At 49.6% G+C, this 21,231-nt stretch overlaps 1 long non-coding RNA gene across 1 annotated transcript in view; it reads right to left on the minus strand.

Annotated features, from left to right (window-relative positions):
• Nucleotides 1-9,279: 9,279 nt before the first annotated feature.
• LOC111175035 (uncharacterized) overlaps nt 9,280-21,231 on the minus strand; it is a 35,355-nt gene continuing 23,403 nt past the window's right edge. Inside the window, exon 3 of the long non-coding RNA XR_016395512.1 lies at nt 9,280-19,242. This is a non-coding gene — a long non-coding RNA (uncharacterized LOC111175035). The remainder of the gene's footprint in view (nt 19,243-21,231) is intronic.

Consider the following 21,231-nt stretch of genomic DNA (forward strand, 5'->3'; position numbering starts at 1 on the left):
CATCGACGTCCCCCACCGGAGTGGGGTGTTTGTCACAATCGATGACATCATTATAGCCCAAAGTCCATAGCTGACATCGGGGCTCACTCTTGTGTTGTATATTCTGTGGAGTTTGACAGATGTAAATTGACATGCATCCATCTTGTACTATCGTACACAGTATTTTCACTGCCCTAAACATCCCCTGTGCTCCAGTTTGCCTCACCCCTGCCAACCCCTGGGATCCTTTTACTAGCTCTATGGTTTTGCCTTTTCCAAAATGTCATAGAATTGGACTCATACAGTGTGTAGTCTTTGCGGATTGGCTGCTTTCGCTTGGTAATATGCACTTAATTTTTCTCCATGTCTTTTCATGGTTTGATATTCCATTTCTCTCTAGCATTGAATAATAGTCCATTGTCTGGATGTACCAGTTTATGTATCCATTCACCTACTGAAGGACAGCTTGATGCACACCCCGTGTTCACCATCTCCTGTCCAACGCACCTGTAAGCTGGCATCAGCCCTGACACCCTCAAGGTAGGTAGTGTGAGTTCCACGGGGATCTCCATACCAAGAGCCTGAAGGTTAGTGAGATTTCAGGGGTGAGGACACCATATTCTATCCACTCAGTAAGCATTTACTGAGTGCCTACTTACTGCTGTGATCCTCCCGGTGTCAGGCTGAGGGCCACAGAGATGAATACATTGTGAGCTCTGGGGCTTCCCTGGTGGTCCAGTGGTTAAGAATCTGCCTTCCAATGCAGGGGACGCAGGTTCGATCCCTGGTTGGGGAACTGAGATCCCACATGCCACGGGGCAGCTAAGCCCACGTGCTCTGGAGCCCACACACCACAACTAGAGAGAAGCCCGTGTGCCACAATGAAGAGCCCGCATGCCACAGCTAAGACCCAACACAGCCAAAAATAAATAAATACTAAAACAAAAAAATACACTGTGGGCCCTGCCCAGGGAGGCCCACAGCCCATGGGGGAGTGGGTTTGGGGCAGAATGTTCCCAGCTCATCGTGGGTGTCAAAGCACAGGATTCTGTTCTGTGGGGCTGAGCAGAGCGGGAGTACCTCTGCAGCCATGACCGGCAAGGCTAGTCGGCTCCTGGGGCGTGGAGCTCTAACAGAAGTTACAGAGCAGTTGTCCTCAAAGTGTGGTCCCCAGACCACCAGCAGCAGCATCCCCTGGGAACATATTAAAAATGCAAACTCCTGGGACTTCCCTGGTGGCACAGTGGTTAAGAGTCCGCCTGCCAATGCAGGGGACATGGGTTCGAGCCCTGGTCCGGGAAGATCCCACATGCCGCGGAGCAACTAAACCCGCGCGCCACAACTACCGAGCCCACACTCTAGAGCCCACGAGCCACAGCTGTTGAGCCTGCGCTCTTGAGCTCGTGCTCTGCAACAAGAGAAGTCACCACAATGAGAAGCCTGTGCGCACCGCAAGGAAGAGTAGCCCCCGCTCGCCGCAACTAGAGAAAGCCCGTGCGCAGCAATGAAGACCCAACACAGCCCAAAATAAATAAATAAATAAATTTATTTTTTTAAAAAATGCAAACTCCCAGGCCTGGTCCCAAGCCTACTGAATCAGAAACTGTGGATGGAGCCTAGCCAACTGTGTTTTAACAAGCCCCCCAAGGGATTCAAATGCATGTTCAAGTTTGAGAACCACAATACAGAGAGATAGGAGAGTTCTAGGGATGAATTTCACCTCCTTGGGTTGGGAAATGAGGGAGTTTTGAGAAGCAGATTTCACTTCAAGGGGAAAATGAACTTTCTGACAGCTGCTCAGCAATGAACCCCAAAACCTCAATCATGGTGAATTCCCATTCCTATAAGTTTGGAACACATGCTGGGTATATTAGCCAGTATTTGGGGTTCCAGTAGCAATTTCAATGGCGGGAGGCTCCCCGCTCCACCACCACTAGGCAATGCTCCAAACACCAGCTGTTTGTCCTACAATTCAACTCAATTCTGACACTAGCTACCTGTAGATAGCATCAGATTCCACAGGTTAAGGGCTCAGTCCCACAAGATTGTGCCTCCCCTCCCCCCAACTTCAGACACCAGATGAAACCCAAACCTGTACTTCTGACCAACTGGCTATAGACCAGAGGTTTCAATAACTGCCCCCTTTGGGTTCGATTAATTTGCTAGAGCTGCTCACAGAACTCAGAAAACCATTTTGCTTACTAAATTACCGGTTTATTACAAAATTATATAACTCAGGAACAGCCAGGTGGAAGAAACGTGTAGGGCAAGGTATGTGGGAAGGGGCATGGAGCTTCCCTGCCCCCTCCGAGCGTACCACTCTTCCCGAATCTCCACATATTCAACAAGCCAGAAGCTCTCAGAACGCTGTCCTTTTGGGTTTTTATGGAAGCTTCATTACATAGGCATGACTGATTACGTCATTGGCCATTGGTTACTGAACACAAGCTCAAGTCCCTTACCCCTCCCCCAAGGTTGGGGCATGGGACAGAAAGTTCCAACCCTTTAATCCCCTGATTGGTTCTCCAGGCAACCAGCCCCCATTCTTAGATGGAGGTCCAAAAGTTGCCTCAATAACATAACAAAAGCCACCTTTTCAGCTTTCTGCACTTATGAAATTCCAAGGGACTTAGGAGCGCAGAGGGGCCAGGAATGGTGAGGAAGACCAAATATATATCTATTTCCTATTATAAATCACAATATCACAGCCAGGACAGGCTATGTTATACTGTGGTAACCAATGGCTTCCAAATCTCAACAAGTTTACCTCTCGCTCACATAAAGGCTGCTAGAGCTCTGGCCTCTCTCCAGGGCACTGTCCTCCATGCCATGTCTTCATGACCCAGGTAGCTTTGATCTGTGGCCCTGCCATCTCAACACACACTTGGCTGCACCAATGCTGAGAGGGAAGAGGGACACCAGAGAAGATGACTTTTCGGGGCCTCTACTTAGAAGTGGAACACACGTTCCTTGTGCTCGTATTTCACAGGCAGAAGTGCCACTCGGCCCTTCCAAACTGCAAGGGTGCTACAAAGTGTGGGATCCCACAGCTCCCAGAGGCAAGGAGAAGCTTGTCTACCACGAGGACAAGCTTCCTTTCAGAGGCAGCAGATGACGAAGAAAGGAAGAAGATGGATGAGGCCGCTGTGCTGGAAGGAGATATATTACTTTAATAATCTCTTCCAAATGTGAGGTCCTATTTTTCTCCGATGCTTTAAATGTTCTAAGAATGCTTTAAATTGCTAAGTGCTTCTGTTTCCATGAGGTTCCATGGCTCCTGGAAGGTTTACTCATAATTTAGCCTGTAACGCTACCACGGCAGCACCCACAGGTCCCTGGATGCTGGGCTTCCAGAAAGCAGGGTGCCGTGGGTGATGCTGGCAGGGAGAGCCTGAGCTCATAGGTCTGGCAAACCAGGTGAGGGGCTGGGGCTGTGACAATTCAGACAAGTCCAGGGCAGGAAGCAGCCTTGTCCCCAAGTTGAACTGAGAAAGAGGAATGACAGTTATCTCCTCTGGAAAGAAAAAGAAGAATGGATTCAATTCCACGTCCCTGGTCCTGTTCCAGCCCATGATTCAGTGACTGTGGAGCAGGGTAGCAGCTGCTACAGCGCCAAGTGCCTAGGTGCCAATGTAGTGCCAACCACAGGAATATTACCCCTCTACCCCGACCCCTATCCCCCTACTCCTTCAGGGCAGCCCCACAACTGCACTGAGGGCACAGAAAACCAGGGGAGTGAACGCCCCGTGCCGGGGGGCACCCTTCTCCTTGCAGCAACCTAGAAGGAGACTCCAGGGTGCAAGAGAGGAAGAGGAAGAGGTTGAGCCAATCAGCACAGGCTCCTGAGGTGGACAGGTCCCCCCTTAGAAAGGAGAGGTGACCCCTTGCCCAGCTCTCAGCCCCGGGGGTCCACATGCATCCTTCCCCTGCCCGAGGCTCTGCGTTCTCTGAGCCCATTTTAATTGAGTGTCACCATTAGAGGAGCACCTCCAGAGAAGTCCCTAATGGGGCCAGAGCCCCTGGTGCTGATGGGGAATGCTGCTTCTTTCTCATGGAGACAGATGGGACTGATGGCCATTGTTCTTAGGTTAAGTCACTGTGCACTTTGCTGAAAGATAAATTGCATATCCGCCCCTAGGGAGAATGAATCACATCAATAACTTCCTTGCTTAAAGCTCATTTATTTAGGATCCTGCTTGAGGTTGTTTTTTAATAGATAGATTAGGGAGTAATTTTTTTAAAAAGACGAAAGGGCACAGAAATTGGGTTTCCCTTTGGCTTAGAAGATTTTTCCTCAGAGAAAGTAATAGTAAAAAGGGCTAGGGTCCTCCTTGTTTGTTCAGACTGTGGCTTGGGAGTCCTAGTTGACAAGAGGTGGGGGAGGGAGGTGGGGAGAAGGGCAGGGAGGGAGAGGGAGAGAGAGATTGAAAGGAAGCGATACAGAGAGCAAGCAGCAGCCCTGCAGCCCGGTGTCAGGCCTTCGGGCATCCACTCAACCCCTTCACCAAGCAAACGGGTGCAGTGGGGGAGAAGATGCACCTTAGAAGATCTGCATGACACAACAGGGGATGAGCCCATTTCCCGAGGCTGCCTGGGGCTCCATCCCCCAACTGTGCTGCCCCTTTCACATTTCAGTGTTTTGCAGGCTACCTGAGCCTCCGCATCGCGGGGCACCCACAACCCGCACTCAAGAAGGAATGGACATGAGGACGACCATCTACGAGCCAGGACCCAGGCATCAGGCTGAGGCTCTGAGTTGCTGCTGCGGATGCTAAACCAGCAGCCCTCAGGCGCCTGTCCCACAGGCCTGGAGACCTGGACCAAGCCAGACACCCAAGAGGGGGCCACGGGCATGCAGGGGAGGGTCCATCAGAGCACAACAAGCTAGCCTCAGCAGGAACAAGCCCTGCGTCCTGCCCAGGAAGCTTAGGACCCAGGCAGGACCGTTTGCCTCTCCTGGCCTCGGTCCCCTCGGCTGTACAACACACAGGGTGGGCGCTAGTGTGGCTAGGCCTGCTGGAACACCTCACCTGACTGGTAAAAGGCTGCACCAAGCAGTTTAAAATGCAGCCAAATCTGTCAACACTCCCTGGGCATCTTGGAGGAGCAGGCTGTCAGATCTGATGAAGCTCGTCCTCCCTCACCTGGAAGCATGTCCAGGGCTGGACACTTCCCTCTGGCTGTGCTCCCGGGCAGGAGCCAAACAGGGGACAGGAAGTGGGTGTTTGTGGGGAGGCAGGCCGGCTGCAGGGCTGAGCAGAGGGACAGGAGCGAGGTTGCCTCTTGCCGATGTCTGAATTCTTAAGTGTCTTTCATTTCCTAAAAGGCACCAGGAAATGGAGTATCCAAACCAGCACCTCAAAAGCACAGAACTGGGGCTGCCCAGGTGTCCATAGCTCCGGGTTTGGGCAGATCCTTCTTAAATATCACCACCCTAGTCTACAACCTCCCTGCCTTACCCTCCCCCTCCCTCTTCCCAATCCTCCTTGCTGACCCACACCACCACCTGGTCAACTGTCCAAGGCAGGTTTAAACAAGCTGCTCAGACTTCTAGAGCCACAGAAAGCACCTTCAGGATGCAGATATAAGAGAAGCTGGAAATCAGCTCCACTGAGCCCTTTAAAAGAGGAAGTTCAACCATATGACCCAGCAATCGCACTACTGGGCATGTACCCAGAGAAAATTTAAAAAGACACACGCACCCCAACGTTCACTGCAGCACTATTTACAATAGCCAGGTCGTGGAAGCAACCTAAATGCCCATCGACAGACGAATGGATAAAGAAGATGTGGTACATATGTACAATGGAATATTACTCAGCCATAAAAGGAATGAAATTGGGTCATTTGTAGAGACGTGGATGGATCTAGAGACTGTCAGACAGAGTGAAGTAAGTCAGAAAGAGAAGAACAAAGATCGTATATTAACGCATATATGTGGAGCCTAGAAAAATGGTACAGATGAGCCGGTTTGCAGGATAGAAATAGAGACACAGATGTGGAGAACAAACGTGTGGACACCAAGTGGGGAAAGTGGTGGTGTGATGAATTGGGAGATTGGGATTGACATATATACACTAATATGTATAAAATGGATAACTAATAAGAACCTGCTGTATTACCAAAAAATGAATAAAATAAAATAAAATAAAAATAAAATAATAAAAGAGGAAGCTTACAGAACACAGGGTTTTCCAGCTGGAAGGAACCTGTATGTTGACTCAGCGCAGAAATCTGGCCGTGGTCTCCCCGATAGGCCGCAGGACACCCCCCACCCCCAGGCTCTCCGCCCACCCAGGCTCCTTATTGATGGATGGCCCTGTCCCGAAGTGCGTCCTTCCACAACCTCACATTGGGGACCAAGTCGGTACTCCGTCTGATACCATGTGAGGCCAAACCCTCCGTAGTCAGGAGGCCCTGGTCCCAGGCCCTCCACATTAGAAGGACTCATCGGCCAGAAATTCAGCGGAGACCGGGGTGGGGGGCGGGGAGGGGCGGGGGAGGCTGGGCTCATCAGGAGAGTGCCGGAGGGAGGCCCTGCGCGCAGGTCTGAAGGCTCTATCCACCCAGGAGACTCAGTTATTTCTCCCCTACTACTCAGCTGCCCTAGGAGTAAAGCTCTGAGAGGGAGAATTCCCTCGGGGGGGGGGTGGGGGGAGGAAGGGAAGGGGAGGGGAGGGGAGGTACCCAAGGTCAGCTGAGCCACTACGTGGCCAGACACCTCCAAGCATCTCCACGGACAGAGAGCTGCGTGCCAGGCTCAGCTCCCCATTGCTGTTTATCCTTTAATTACACAGCGGGAGCTAAAGTGCACGTCTGGCCCAGGAGTCACTGCTTCGTCCAAAGCAGGTGTCTGAGGAAGTTACCTGTCTCAGCCAGCCCAGGCAGAAGGGGGGTGAGGGGTAGGCTGGCACGGCCAGACAAGAGTCTGGGTGCACTCCGAGTCCTATCACCAGCCCGGTCTGCTTCACAGCCACCCTCCCCGACATGCCCCCATCCCCCCACTGCTGGGAGCTCGTGCCTGCACCATTGTCTCAGTTTCCCCAGAACTCAGAGTGTAAGGTCAGGCCTTAGTTAGCTCTGGCTGCCATAACAGAATATCATAGACAGGGTGGCTAAAACAACAGACATTTATTCCTCACAGCTCTGGAGGCTGGGTGTCAGCATGGTCAGATTCTGGAAAGAGCCCTCTTCCTCGCTTGCAGATGCCCTCTCACTGTGTCCTCGTATGGTGGGGAGAAAGCTAGCTCCAGTCTCTACCCTGCCTTATAAGGACACTAATCCTACCACAGGGGCCCTGACTCCATGGCCGCATCTAAACCTAGTTATCTCCCAAAGGCCCTACTTCCAAATACCATCTCCTATGGGGTTAGAGCTTCAGCATATAAATTTGGGGGACACCTACACTCAGGCCATATCAGCCTGTGGCTCTTTCTTCCCAAACGCACGTCTGCATCCTGGACCCCTCTCCTGAGTGCCAGGCCTTCTACTTGTTCTACCTGGTGGACGCAGGGAATCCGAAGAAACAAGGGGCAGGGACAGAGCAAGCCCAGATTCAGGGCCATCCCCAGAGCAACAGCCCTCCTGACACTGGCCACGCTGATAATTCCCTAGTGCACTTCCTACCAGTCCCATCCTCAAACTACGTCCTAACAGCCTGTCCTTGTATGATACACACACAACTTCTTTTTTGCTGTCGTGGCGGGTATGGAGGTCCTCATAGATGCCACTCGGACACGGTCACAAGTGAGCAGGGGCATCCCTGGCCTCCCTCGGGCTTTGATCTCCCGGAGCCTGACTGCCCTGCTCCTTGCTTGGCTATCACAGCAGCAGTTGGAGGAGATGGTGCATGTGGGGGCACCTCACACTGGGCTTGGCCCCTGGAGAGTTTGTTCAGAATAACTGTCCACCTCCTCTCTGACTGCCCCTGCCACGTGCCCATCTTCCCAGGCCCTGGGAGGAGCAGAGACAGAAGCAGAATTGGTGGGTTCCTCAGTCTGAGCCAAGCCCTTAGGAACCCCATCAAGTCTCTCTCCTGCGTTAAGTCCAAGTTTCCACGACTGGCTTGGGCTGGGGTGCCGTCGGGCACCACTCCCCCTCTTGGAGCCTCCTACCCCGCATGAGTGAAATGCTCCTCCCACCCCCAGGTTTAGGGTTCTCAAGAGAAAGTGTCAACAGACATGCCTCAAACTGATGGGCACTTCAGTTTCCTCTTGGCTGTCTTGGGAAGGTGAGGGACCTAACAGAGAGGCCAAAGCAGCCCCAGAGAAGAATGAACAAGTCCAGGGTCTGGGCTTGGTACCCAGACAGGCAGGCAGGAGGCCTTTCAGAAGTGTCTGGAGCCCAGGCCCTGGACCCTGCTGGGAGGAGGGCTGTTGTGGTTTCTGCTTTTACTGAAGCAGCGAAGGTCAAGGAGTAGTTTAGTTCAGGGCCCTCCCCGCCGCTGAGCCTGGCAAAGTGTGTCAGGGACTCCCCTTTGCCAGGACACACCCGTGGCCTAGGGAGGCAGAAAGAGCAGGGTGTAGTCCTGTGGGTTTCTGTGTCTGCCTTTTAAAAATAACAGCTTTGGCTGCAGCTGACACCCTGTGTCCCTTGTAAGTCCTTCTCTACTGTGGGTCTGCTTCCTGCCCTGTCCCATGAAGGCTGGGCCCGGGCATCCCTTGGAGCTGTAGGGACACCATTCCGGATCTGTTTCAACTTAAGAAAAGTTCAAGGGCATCATGACCAGATATTTGGACACACATACATCAGGACACATACCACACACAGGCAGGCACCCTTACACACACACACAAACATACACATGGATCACAATTCACTTTTCTAAAAAAAAACTGAAATGGATCTCAAATGCGTAGGGCCACTAGCATTTTGAAAAACATTTTCTTTCCTCTCTTTGGGACTGAGGCCAGGGGACACTGTTCCCAGAGAACCAAGTTAGGGTCATATAAGTCTCTTTTTTTCCTTTCGATGTATTACTTTCCTTAAAAAAGAAAGGAAGTTGGATTAGTTTATTCTCAACAGTGAAAAATGCTATCTCTTTCCTCCAAAGTAGCTGGCTCGATTCTATTCAATATTTGGAGAAGCCAAATGTGCCAAATCTTCATGAAGAGCTGAAGGGAGAAGCTTCTCGTTTCTAGCCTGGCCCTATAATTTACAGCACAGAGGACAGGCAATGCTGCTCCCCGAAGGGACACTTCTTGGGACACCAAGCCTGACCCTTCCAGCTTAGTTCTGGGGAGACATGTAGACTCCCGGAAGACTGAGAGAACACATCTAAATGACAGTTCAAGGGCAGAATGAAGGGCTATCACAGGACAATGGGGTTTCATTGTCCCATAAAGGGATAATGCAAGACCTCTCAGAAGTGACAGGTCACTTCAGGTTGGGATGTTCGGGGAAGACTTTACGGAGGAGATAAAATTCTGGCTGGCCTGAAATATGTGTGCTATTTGGACAGGTCAAGAGAAGTGAAGAGGACATTCCAGGAGAGGGGACTGGCCTGAGTAAAGGCAAGGAGACCAGGACTCTTTGAAGGGTCCCCTGAGTTTGGAGTCCAGAGAGTGGACCAATTGGACCACAGAGGAACATTCTGGGGGAAATAATGGAAGAAGAGGGGTTGAACTTTATATCCAGGAGGCAATGGGGGTGGAAGGAGAGGCATTAGAGATTTCTGAGCAGGAAGGAGATACAATCAATATTTTAGGACAATAACGCTTGAGACACCAGCAGGTGGCCTGAAGGGGACAAACTCATCAAGCACTTTCACACACAATTCAAGCTGAAGAAGATTTCTCTTAAAGGTTCTGGGCAGCCCCAAAGTCAGCTTACAGCCGAGGCTTGCCTGGAGCTAGGGAGACAGATGAGCAAACTCCTAAATCATACTCCTCTTTGTAATAGCTCTGGATGACAGTTTCTTATCTGTCTCTTCATAACTTTTATTGAATTAGTATGGAAATACAATGTCCACTATTTTTTTTCATTCAACATTTTAAATGAGACTCTAGATCCTCAAAACCATCATCATTGTATTTTTCATTATGACAGGTTTGATGTCAGCTCTCCTACTAGATGGTAAGCTCCTCCAAACGCAGAAACTTTCATCTGTGTCTCCCTGACTAGCCCCTAGCACAGAGGCCAGCAGAAAGAACTAAATAGGTAACCAACTGTGAAATCACGTAATGATATCTTTTTTTTAAATTTAATTTAATTTATTTATTTTATTTTTGGCTGCGTTGGGCCTTCATAGCTGCACGCGGACTTTTCTCTCTAGTTGCGGCGAGCAGGGGCTTCTCTTCGTTGTGGTGCGTGGGCTTCTCATTGCGATGGCTTCTTTTGTTGCGGAGTACAGGCTCTAGGCGCCAGGGCTTCAGTAGCTGTGGCACGCGGGCTCAGTAGTTGTGGCTCACGGGCTCTAGAGCACAGGCTCAATAGTTGTGGCGCAAGGGCTTAGTTGTTCCATGGCATGTAGGATCTTCCTGGACCAGGGATCGAACCCGTGTCCCCTGCATTGGCAGGCCGACACCAGGGAAGTCCCAGGTAATAATATCTTCATTACCACACTGTTTGCTTTGGTCAAGGCATTGTAAATCATTGATTGTGCTTTAGGGGTTAAACTATAAAAGAGGATATCCTTCATTTACCTTAAAAATAAACTTGGACTGTCAGGCCCTCTAATCTGCAAATTATTTTTTCAAAGAAAAGGCTAACTCTGGGCTTTCCTACTAAAAATACGTTTAGCAAAACTTTGTGGCAGAAAACGTCCTTTAAATGGGTCAGAGCCTAGAGTCCATCAGATGGATCCCAGGCTTCAGGCCATGCTGACTGACGCCAAGGACACAAGAATGCCTATCATTCCTTCTGGGGACACCAGCCTCTTATAGACACTGAAAGTACTTACGGAAGCCAGCGGGTAAATCTGCAAACCCCCAGCTAATCCTGTAAAACATCCTTGTCACAGGGGGTGCCCCCCCCCAGAAAGTGGACTCTGGGATGGAGAACAGTGTGCAAGAAGTTTCCCAGGGAGCGCCTTCAGGGTGACCACCTATGTGAGAAGGAAGGAAACGGGGTTGGGCAGGGGGAGAAGGTGGGCTGCACTGCAGTCCCAACAAGGCCTCAGCTGACCCCACAGGGAACTCTGAAGTTGGGGTAGCCGTCGGAGTTGTACCCAGCTGAGGCAAGAGCCAGGCCTGTCTACCTTCCCCCACTGATCAGTCACTGGATGTGGGCTGTGCCCTAGAAGGGGCACAGCCATCAGCAAGGCTGCTGCCTTGAGCAGAGGGCGATTCCCAAAGAGGCCGTCGGCCAGCTGCAGTCCCAGTAACTGGGGGTGAAGTCCTTCTGTCCTGAGTGGGGGTCGGGTGGAGCATAGCAACCACCATGGTCTCGAATGATCTGTGCAGGCACCCGGGTGCAAGTAGGACAGCCGGATGCTCAGAGACCAGAGAGGAGGAAGCAGTAGAGTGGCTGGGAGACAGATCTCGAGCCACATCTTGGCCCTGCCACTTACAATCTGTCAGCTTAGATTAGTATCAAACTTTCTGAGTCTCAGCTTCTCCATCTGTAAAATCCACCTATAATATCCACCTTATAGGGTTTTTTATGAGGATCACAGAAGTATAGAAAATGTCCTGGCATAGTACTACAAATGGTGCTGGTAAACGGTGACCACAGTAATTGTCGTTACTTTAGCAGCTGCAGCGTCAAGGGTGATTCCCTGGTATTGGTACCAGATGCTCTCAGGTGGGAGCTATGCCAAAGTCTGGGTCAAGAGCCATCAAGTATATGGACCGCTGGGCTCTAGGGGTCTGTGAGGATGGCTAGTCATCTCCTTACATCTCAGGCCAGTGTCCTGCTGGGATCAAAGACACTGCTGTAGGCATCGTCAGGAACAAAGGACAATACTGGGAAGGGGTTTTGGCTGTCCTCACCAGCAGAGCACATGGCAGCCTCCATGTGTCAGGCACCAAGAGGTTGGCCTTGGAGGCGGGTGGGGCATTCACTCTGCAGGCCGTGGGCGTCCCCCTTCTGGTGGCCTGTCCAAGGGGTATGACCACATGACAGGTTAGAAGTGTTTGCATTCACTGTTTCCTCTTTCCAACAGTCAGCATGTAGAAAACCATCAAGCAGGGGTGATTCCTGCGCATATGGGAAGTTCAGGGTGTCAAGGCCACCAGGAGTGGATGCCAGAGCTTTGATCCTCCATCTGATTGTGAGTTTCCCTTGAGAGCTTGAAGCACTTGACCGGGCTGAGATTACTCGTTCTCACCGCTCTCCTAGACTAGAAGTCCCATATGGTACTGCACAGGCTCTGGAATCAGAAAAGTCTGATTCCTCAGTTTAAATCCTGTCTTCATCCTTCATCAACTGCGGGACCCTGGACAAGGGTCAGCGCCCTCCAGGAAATCCACCAGGATCACACCTGTAGTTGAACAAGTTGGGTTTATTCCTCATTGCAGCAAGAGAGAACGCACACCAGGGGTGTCCCAGTAAGAGGGTGTTAGAAAGAACCAATTACAGGGTTTGGATTTTGTTGGGCGGCTTGGGGTGCGGGGGGGGGGTCTAAGGAAGTGGGAGTTTGGATGTTGTTAGAAAGTGGAACAAGTCTATGACTGGGTATCTCAGTAAATCTTTCTACAAGGAGGGCTACGTCGAGGATCACGCTGTAAAGAAGCTGCCGTCACTCTTCCGGGACACAGGGGCAGAGGTATTTTGTGGGTGGCACAGCGGTGTTTTTGTCTGTGCTTAGACAAAACTACAAGGAGGTCTTGCTGGGTCCATCTTAGCCTGGTCTCAGGGTGCCCTGTGAGAGGCTGGTATCCTGTGAGATTGTTTATGTCCAACAGGAGAAGAGCACCGCTGGCTGTGAATGGGAGTCTAGCTTCCAAACGTCAGGGGCTGCTCTGTTTCAATTTCTCACCAGGTTACTAAATCTCTCCATGTCAAAATTTCTCCATCCGTAAAATGGGGGTAAGAATATCTACCCAGAGGGTGGTTTTGAAGAACAAATAAGATAACGCAGAGCTCAGAGCAGGAGCCCACCGTGTGGGTCTCCGTGTTACCCCCTAGAATATCACAGCTGCTATGTGGTAATATGGCAGCTGCTCAAACACCCGTTTTATAGATTAAGAAACTGAGATAGAAAAAGTCGGTGTTTTGGGGTAAAAATCAGAGGTGAAATAGCCATTCACCAAAGCTGCAACTGAGATTCCCACCTGGAGTCACGGCCCAGGCCATCGGCTCCGGCACAGCCCACACCAGGGCCGGAGCATTGCCCTGGGGAGGAAGGGGCGTGGCCACCGTGGGACCTGGAGAGCAGTGGTCACCACGGGGACGTGATGCCCGAGTTTCACTTGGCAGCTTTCACACTGAGCTTAGGGAGAGTGAGTGGCCTCAGACGTGGAATCCGGGGAGTAGCCCGAGGAGCACAGAGTACAGCATGACTCTGAGCCAGGAACAGAGTCAAAACCAACTGCTTCTGGTTCCCACACGTAATCTTGTCTGATAATAGTAGAGTTAATCACAAGTGAGATTTCCAGAATAAAGCCCACCCAGGCTGAGTTCCCCAAATTATACCCTCTCCCTGGTAATTGCCGAGCTGTTCGGGACCTGCCTTATAACAGCATTTCTATGAGGACCAGATTGAGTGCCACCTCTCATTTGGTGGAGCAAAAAGAAAATTTTACACTCTGATGGCCCGGCTTCCCCACCTTGGGGCAGTGGAAAGGCATCAGGCATGGAATCGCAGATCAGTGCCTTCTCAGCTACGTGGATTTGGAAATGCACTCAGCCTTCATGTGCTCAGCTGTAAGATGGGAATAACAAAATGTCACCGTCCTTCCTATCGCCCAAGACTGCTGCAAAGATCAAATGCCATATTCACATGTGAGCAAAGAGCTCTAAAAAGAATTTTAAAAAGTAAAACATTTCCTATAAAATGACTTTTAACAGTATATAAAACGGATTTGAAGCAAAAACGAAAAGGTCATGTTTTAACTAGAATGTTCTATGGTGATATCATTAATGCTCTTCCACAATGTTTGCTAATGATGGTTATTTCAGGAGCCTGGAATTTTATTTATCTTTTTATAAATTTATTTATTCTTTTTTTTTTTTTTTTTTGCGGTATGCGGGTCTCTCACTGTTGTGGCCTCTCCCGTTGCGGAGCACAGGCTCCGGACGCGCAGGCCCAGCGGCCATGGCTCACAGGCCCAGCCGCTCTGCGGCATGTGGGATCTTCCCGGACCGGGGCACAAACCCATGTCCCCTGCATCGGCAGGCGGACTCTCAACCACTGCGCCACCAGGGAAGCCCTCTTTTTTTTTTTTATTTCAACTCAAGAAACATTTATTGAACATCAACTCATGCAAAGTACTGTAAAGTAGGATGATCATTCCTGCCCTAAGAGAGCATACACTCTAGATTGTCTTTTTTTTAAAATAGATCTTTATTGGAGTATAATTGCTTCACAATACTGTGTTAGTCTCTGTTGTACAACAAAGTGAATCAGCCATAGGCATACACATGTCCCCATATCCCCTCCCTCTTGAGCCTCCCTCCCACCCTCCCTATCCCACCCGTCTAGGTGGTCACAAAGCACCGAGCTGATCTCCCTGTGCTATGCGGCTGCTTCCCACTAGCTGTTTTACAGTTGGTAGTGTATGTATGTCGATGCTACTCTCACTTCACCCCAGCTTCCCCCTCCCCTCCCAGTGTCCTCAAGTCCATTCTCTATGTCTACGTCTTTATTCCTGCCCTGCCACTAGGTTCATCACATTTTTTTTTTTTAGATTCCATATATATGTGTTAGCATACGGTATTTGTTTTTCTCTTTCTGACTTACTTAACTATATATGACAGACTCGAGGTCCATCCACCTCACTACAAATAACTCATTTTCATTTCTTTTTATGGCTGAGTAATATTCCATTGTATATATGTGCCACATCTTCTTTATCCATTCATCTGTCGATGGACATTTAGGTTGCTTCCACGTCCTGGCTATTGTAAATAGAGCTGCAATGAACATTGTGGTACGTGACTCTTTTTGAATTATGGTTTTCTCAGGGTATATGCCCAGTAGTGGGATTGCTGGGTCATATGGTAGTTCTATTTTTTAGTTTTTTAAGGAACCTTCATACTGTTCTCCATAGAGGTTGTATCAATCTACATTCCCACCAACAGTGCAGGAGGGTTCCCTTTTCACCACACCCTTTCCAGCATTTACAGTTTCTAGATTTTTTTGATAATGGCCATTCTGACTGGTGTGAGGTGATAGCTCATTGTAGTTTTGGTTTGCATTTCTCTAAAAATTAGTGATGTTGAGCATACTTTCCTGTGCCTTGTGGCCATCCATATGTCTTCTTTGGTAAAATGTCTATTTAGATCTTCCACCCATTTTTTAATTGGATTGTTTGTTTTTTGATATTGAGCTCCATGAGATGTTTGTATATTTTGGAGATTAATCTTTTTTCTGTTGTTTCATTTGCAAATATTTTCTCCCATCTGAGGGTTTTCTTTTCATCTCGTTTGTGGTTTCCTTTGCTGTGCAAAAGCTTTTAAGTTTAATTAAGTCCCATTTGTTTATTTTTCTTTTTATTTCCATTTCTCTAGGAGGTGGGTCAAAAAAGATCTTGCTGTGGTTTATGTCAAAGAGTGTTTTTCCTATGTTTTCCTCTAAGAGTTTTATAGTGTCTAGTTTTACATTTAGGTCTTTAATCCATTTGGAGTTTATTTTTGTGTATGGTGTTAGGGAGTGATCTAATCTCATACTTTTACATGTAGCTGTCAAGTTTTCCCAGCACCACTTACTGAAGAGGCTGTCTTTTCTCCATTGCATGTTCTTGCCTCCTTTCTCATAAATTAGGTGACCATATATGCATGGGTTTATCTCTGGGTTTTCTATCCTGTACCATTGATCTGTATTTCTGTTTTTGTGCCAGTACCATACTGCCTTTTTTTTTTTAACATCTTTATTGGAGTATAATTAAAATTATTTTATAAATTATAAAATTCTTTACTAATTTTAAGAATTCTGTATCAGTTTCAAATAAACTGCCTCTGAGTAAGCAGTATAAAGCAGTATATAGTCATCCTCGTCCCTTGGTATCTGAGGGGGATTGGGCACAGTAGCCAACGTCTCTGCTCCTCAGGGAATAGGCCTGGTGACAGCAGCCTAGGTGGCAGCCTTGGGCTGAGAGTAGCTGGAATCAAGACAGGGCGGTTGCTACTAAAAGGGTCTCCCAATCACAAGAGGGTCCTCACCCTGAATGAGGCAGTGGCTGAGTTCGATGGGCTTTTCCTCTTCACACAGACCGAGGGCTGAACAGAGCTCAAGCTCAGATCCATGACTCTTCCTGAGAGCAACTCCAGAGTTCCACCTCTACAGAGTGGACCTCCCTCCCTACTTGAGGGAAACCCCAAGCCATCTCCCTGAGTGGACACGAAGTGGTCTGACCCTAGGATGATCTGCCTCTTCCACTTTCTTCTTTCTTTAAGTAATCTGGGAGACACCATAATCCTTAGCAGTCTACCTCCCAGGCTGAATTATTTAGTGTAACTGTAATCCAGTGCCATTGTCGGCCTAGCAGGATAATTCAAGTTGGGCTGCGGATCAGCAGGACAATTCACATCGGCCTTGGGCTTTGCGATACTACATTTGGGGTTTTTCCTAGGTCGTCTCTCCACCCATGTACAGGACAAATAGCCCCCTCATTCTTGTAGGTCATCAAATGAAGACACACACACACACACACACACACACACACACACACACATTCTCCCAAGCACAAACATTAATTCCCAGAGTCATTACTGTGTGTTGATGGGAAGCGTAAACAGCATTTTTCTAAGTGCGCAGGCTTGCGCAGCTACCTAGCCCACTGCAGAGCAGGTGAACTCCCCTTTGTTCTTTCTGCTTCTAGATGGTGCCCCTATTGGTGCATAAGAAACAGGACACAGACAGAGTCATCCACCCACCCCTCACGCCCACCACTTAATCCCCAAAGACCTCACAGAAGCTTTCCTTATTTTCCCCTGTACTTACTAGGTCAGGTCACATTCTTGAGATCGTTTATACTCCTGTTCAAATAACCCCTAGGGGGTTTGCTCTTCCAGTTAGGCAGGCAATCAAAGAATCGTTTTCGCCAGGATTACTCTGCTGAATATAAATGTTGCTGAGTGGGTGAAAGGTGCCTGGGAGAGTTCATTAAGAAACAGTCCAGGGCTTCCCTGGTGGCGCAGTGGTTGAGAGTCCGCCTGCTGATGCAGGGGAGGCGGGTTCGTGCCCCGGTCCGGGAAGATCCCACATGCCGCGGAGCAGCTGGGCCCGTGAGCCACGGCCGCTGAGCCTGCGTGTCCAGAGCCTGTGCTCCACAACGGGAGAGGTCACAGCAGTGAAATGCCCGCGTACCGCAAAAAACAAAAACAAAAAAAGAAACAGTCCAGGCAAACACTGCCCAGTCCTCCAGAGTCACCTCTGGGACATCAGGGTCACACTCTGTTCCGAGAGGTCCCCCAGATGCGCTGCAACCTGGCCCAGCCTTGGCCTCCGCCATTTACCTGATGCCAGCCAAGTGGCCGGTGGTTAACCATCAAGTCTTACATGACTCTGGAGCTGGGGTTCCTGCCGCAGCGCACAGATCTCCACTCACTTCCACTGCTCCCCTGACCACGGGCTCCTGTGACCAGTGGCCCAGAACACAGTGCTGCGTGAGCCTGCAGTCTTGAATCCCCAAGCTGGAGCCCATAAAATCAGCGACAGCAGGCAGTATAGTGGTTCGTACTCTATTTCTAAAACACCCAGAAAGCTCCCTGCCTCCAGCTAGAATTTATGCTGAGAGGGAGGATTCAGAGAGGAATAGAGGAGAGGCCGCAGCTCTGGGGCGTCTAACCGAGCTCCCGGGCTGAGAAGATGCACTTATGGCAGAGTTTGCAAGGCAGTAGGTAGGAAATCCCAATCGCTCTGCGGCTTCTATGTTCCATGTTGTTGAGAACCCTTGAGGCCAGGGAGACCACAGCCCTATTTATCTCTGATTTGGTCAGTCTGCGACTGGACTTTTTGGCTTTTGGTTTTCCAGCAGTTCTGGAGCTCACCCTTTAAGGAGCCCCCTGTGCAGAGGAGGGCGAGGGTCTCACAGCCACGTCTAGGACGGGTGGCCAAGCACTGACCTGTGGATGACTGGCCTGGAGCGCTATACACACCGGACTCAAACCTCCACAGGGCAGCAGACAACAGAGAGCAGGGTGAGCCCCCCGGCTGCAGGGCTGAGACCCCAGATCGACACTACAGGAAAGTGGCCTTTCCCCATGAACGCTGGAAACAGTGCTCTTGTAAAGGAACACATGCCCTGTCTCTGGAGGAGTGCAAGCACGAGCAGAATACTCTGGAAGGAAGCCATCAGTGGGAACTTGTACTCAGTCGACTAGGATGTCTCTCCCACTCAAGGAGCCCTGGGTTCTGAGACTGTGGATGGGCTAACTTACTAACTTACTAACTTACTAACTTACTAACTGAGAGAGGGCCTGGCAGCAAAGCCTCCTGCCTCTGCAGGGCATACCTGAGAGGCTTTTATCACTGGGCTTTGAAGAGAGAACAATAATCCCATGCTTAAACCAAAACAACTTGTGTTTGGACCTGTGCTGTGAACACACCCTTCATCCTTCCCGCCACCCTGCCAGCTCCCCATAGGGACTCTATGGACTGGAAGTGGGGGGAGATGGAAGCTTGCCCAGCACCTGCCCCAGCCCCAGCTGGGGTGTCTCAGGCCTCTGTCAGAGGGGGCAACTGGCATCTGGGACAGTCTGATCTGACTTCCAGTGGCTTGGAATCCTCCCTAACAGCTGTGACTTCCTGGGGTTCTATGAGAGAACTGCAGAGGCCACGGCCGCCTTGATGCCGCTCCAAGATGTTATCTTAGGAGCAGTGACATTTCAGATGAAGTCACTTCTAAGAGAAACCACTTCCCTTTTTCTAGTTCCTGAATAAACTAAAAGTTTAAATGGTTTAAGGAATCCACTAGCTATCTGGATTAACTAATTAGCAAGTTAAGCAAGTGGCTAAGCTACTCTGGGTCTCAATTTTCTCATCTGACAAAGAAGAAGCATATAATCCAGAACTAAGAGTCTGCGCTTCTAGAACTCGTTCTGCATGGGGGGGGGGTGTGTGTGATCTCACATATGTTCGTGTCTAATCATCGGCACAGACGCCTCCATCAGCCAATGAGACAGCACGCTCAGGACCAGTGAATCCTCCTCCAGCTCTGGCTGGAAATAAAACAGAGAAAGACACTTTTACCTAATGGGACACTGGGAATGCTAACTCTTCTGACTTTCAAAGTCACTGGACCAGAGCTATCGAAGCCAGTTTCCTAACTGGAAGGCAAAGTGATCTCTTGTAAAAGACACTATGGACGGGGCTTCTAGCTGGGGGCACACGCATCCACGTGCACGAACACACACACACACACACACACTTTTGGTACAAGTTGCCTTTGAGAGCTTAAACCGTATCTGATTCTACTTGGTATTCCTAGTACTGACCCCAGGACCTGGCACAAAGCATTTGCTCACAAAAGTGTTGGTGATAAATGATGAAATAAAAGAACGATACAGATCTTCCTCCACTTACCATGGGTTTGTGTCCCGATAAACCCATCATAAGTTGAAAATATTTTAAGTAGAAAGTGCATTTAATACACCAACCTACCAAATATCATAGCTTAGCCTAGCCCAGCTTAAACATGCTCAGACCATTTACATTAGCCTACAGCTGGGCGAAACCATCTCATGCAAAGCTTATTTTGTAACAAAGTGCTGACTGTCTCACGTGATTAGTTGAATACTGTACTGAAAGTGAAAAACAGGATGGGTCTGAGTACAGAGTGATTGTAAGTGTGTCAGCTGTTCACCCTCATGAGCGTACGGCTGACTGGGGGCTGTGGCTGCCACTGCCCAGCATCATAAGAGGGTATCACTGCATATCACTAGCCCAGAAAAAATCAGAATTCAAAGTATGGTTTCTACTGAATGTGTATCACTTTTACACCATCGTAAAAGTCGAAAAAGCCAAAGTCGAAGCGTGGTAAGCCAGGGACCATCTGTACTCATAAAATCCACTGAGGTTATACTGCCAATGGACTGAAAACATAGCATGCCCTGCTCCAGCTACTGCTCAGATCTTTGTGAATGTTTAGTTAATAACTAAAATATCTTAAGAAACTTATGTTGGAGCGAGAGCAGGGGCCTGGGGGGTTGGAGGGGACCAGGGTTCTTACTTCTGCTCCTAATGAGCTGTGTGACTTTGGGCAGCCCCCCCACCCTCCATGGACCTCAGTTTTCCATCTTTAAAATGAAGGGGTTGGGGCTTCCCTGGTGGCGCAGTGGTTGAGGGTCCGCCTGCCGATGCTGCCGATGCAGGGGACACGGGTTCGTGTCCCGGTCCGGGAAGATCCCACATGCCGCGGAGTGGCTGGACCCGTGAGCCATGGCCGCTGAGCCTGCACGTCCGGAGCCTGTGCTCCGCAACGGGAGAGGCCACAACAGTGAGAGGCCTGTGTACCGCAAAAAAAAAAAAAAAAAAGAAGGGGTTGGACTGAATAACCTGTGGTCTCCCTCCCACTTCTGACAGTGTATAGAAATTTAAGGGACTTCCCCGGTGGTCCAGTGGTAAAGAATCCACCTTCCAATGCTGGGGACTCCGGTTGGATCCCTGGTCAGGAAACTAAGATCCCGAATGCCGCGGGGCAAGTAAGCCCACAAGCCGCAGCTAGAGAAAAGCCCGTGTGCCTCAACTAAGACCCGAAGCAGCCAAATAAATAATTTTGTTTTTAATTTTAAAGAAAGGAAATTTAAAACAATAGTAACTTACGGGAAAAAATCTTAATTCTAGTAACGGCATTGACTTTGAAATTGTAAAAATCTACCTTCACAATCTTTGTTTTCTATTCATGAACTTGAATTCCCATTTTTCTGTTTTCTAAGTAGCAAATGTTAAGAAGTACTCTGGGGCAAATTTAAACATCTGGCATGCACCTGTCCTGTTAGTGAGCCTTGACTACAGCCAGAAAAGTTCATGATAAAACAATGCCAGGGACACACACTCATGACTGCTCACTGGACAACCAGAGTATATCTGGAAACTCACCAAAGCAGCCTTTCAGGGACATCATGAGCCTACTGGTTCCATCCCGGGCCCTGCCCCAGGGCAGCAGGAGACAGTGGGCAACAGGGGCTGGGCAGCATGGGTATGGCTCT

This window comes from Delphinapterus leucas, chromosome 13, assembly GCF_059928025.1.
Source record: "Delphinapterus leucas isolate spDelLeu-1000000601 "Yukka" chromosome 13, BTC_Dleu_Yukka2, whole genome shotgun sequence".
Taxonomy (NCBI): domain Eukaryota; kingdom Metazoa; phylum Chordata; class Mammalia; order Artiodactyla; family Monodontidae; genus Delphinapterus; species Delphinapterus leucas.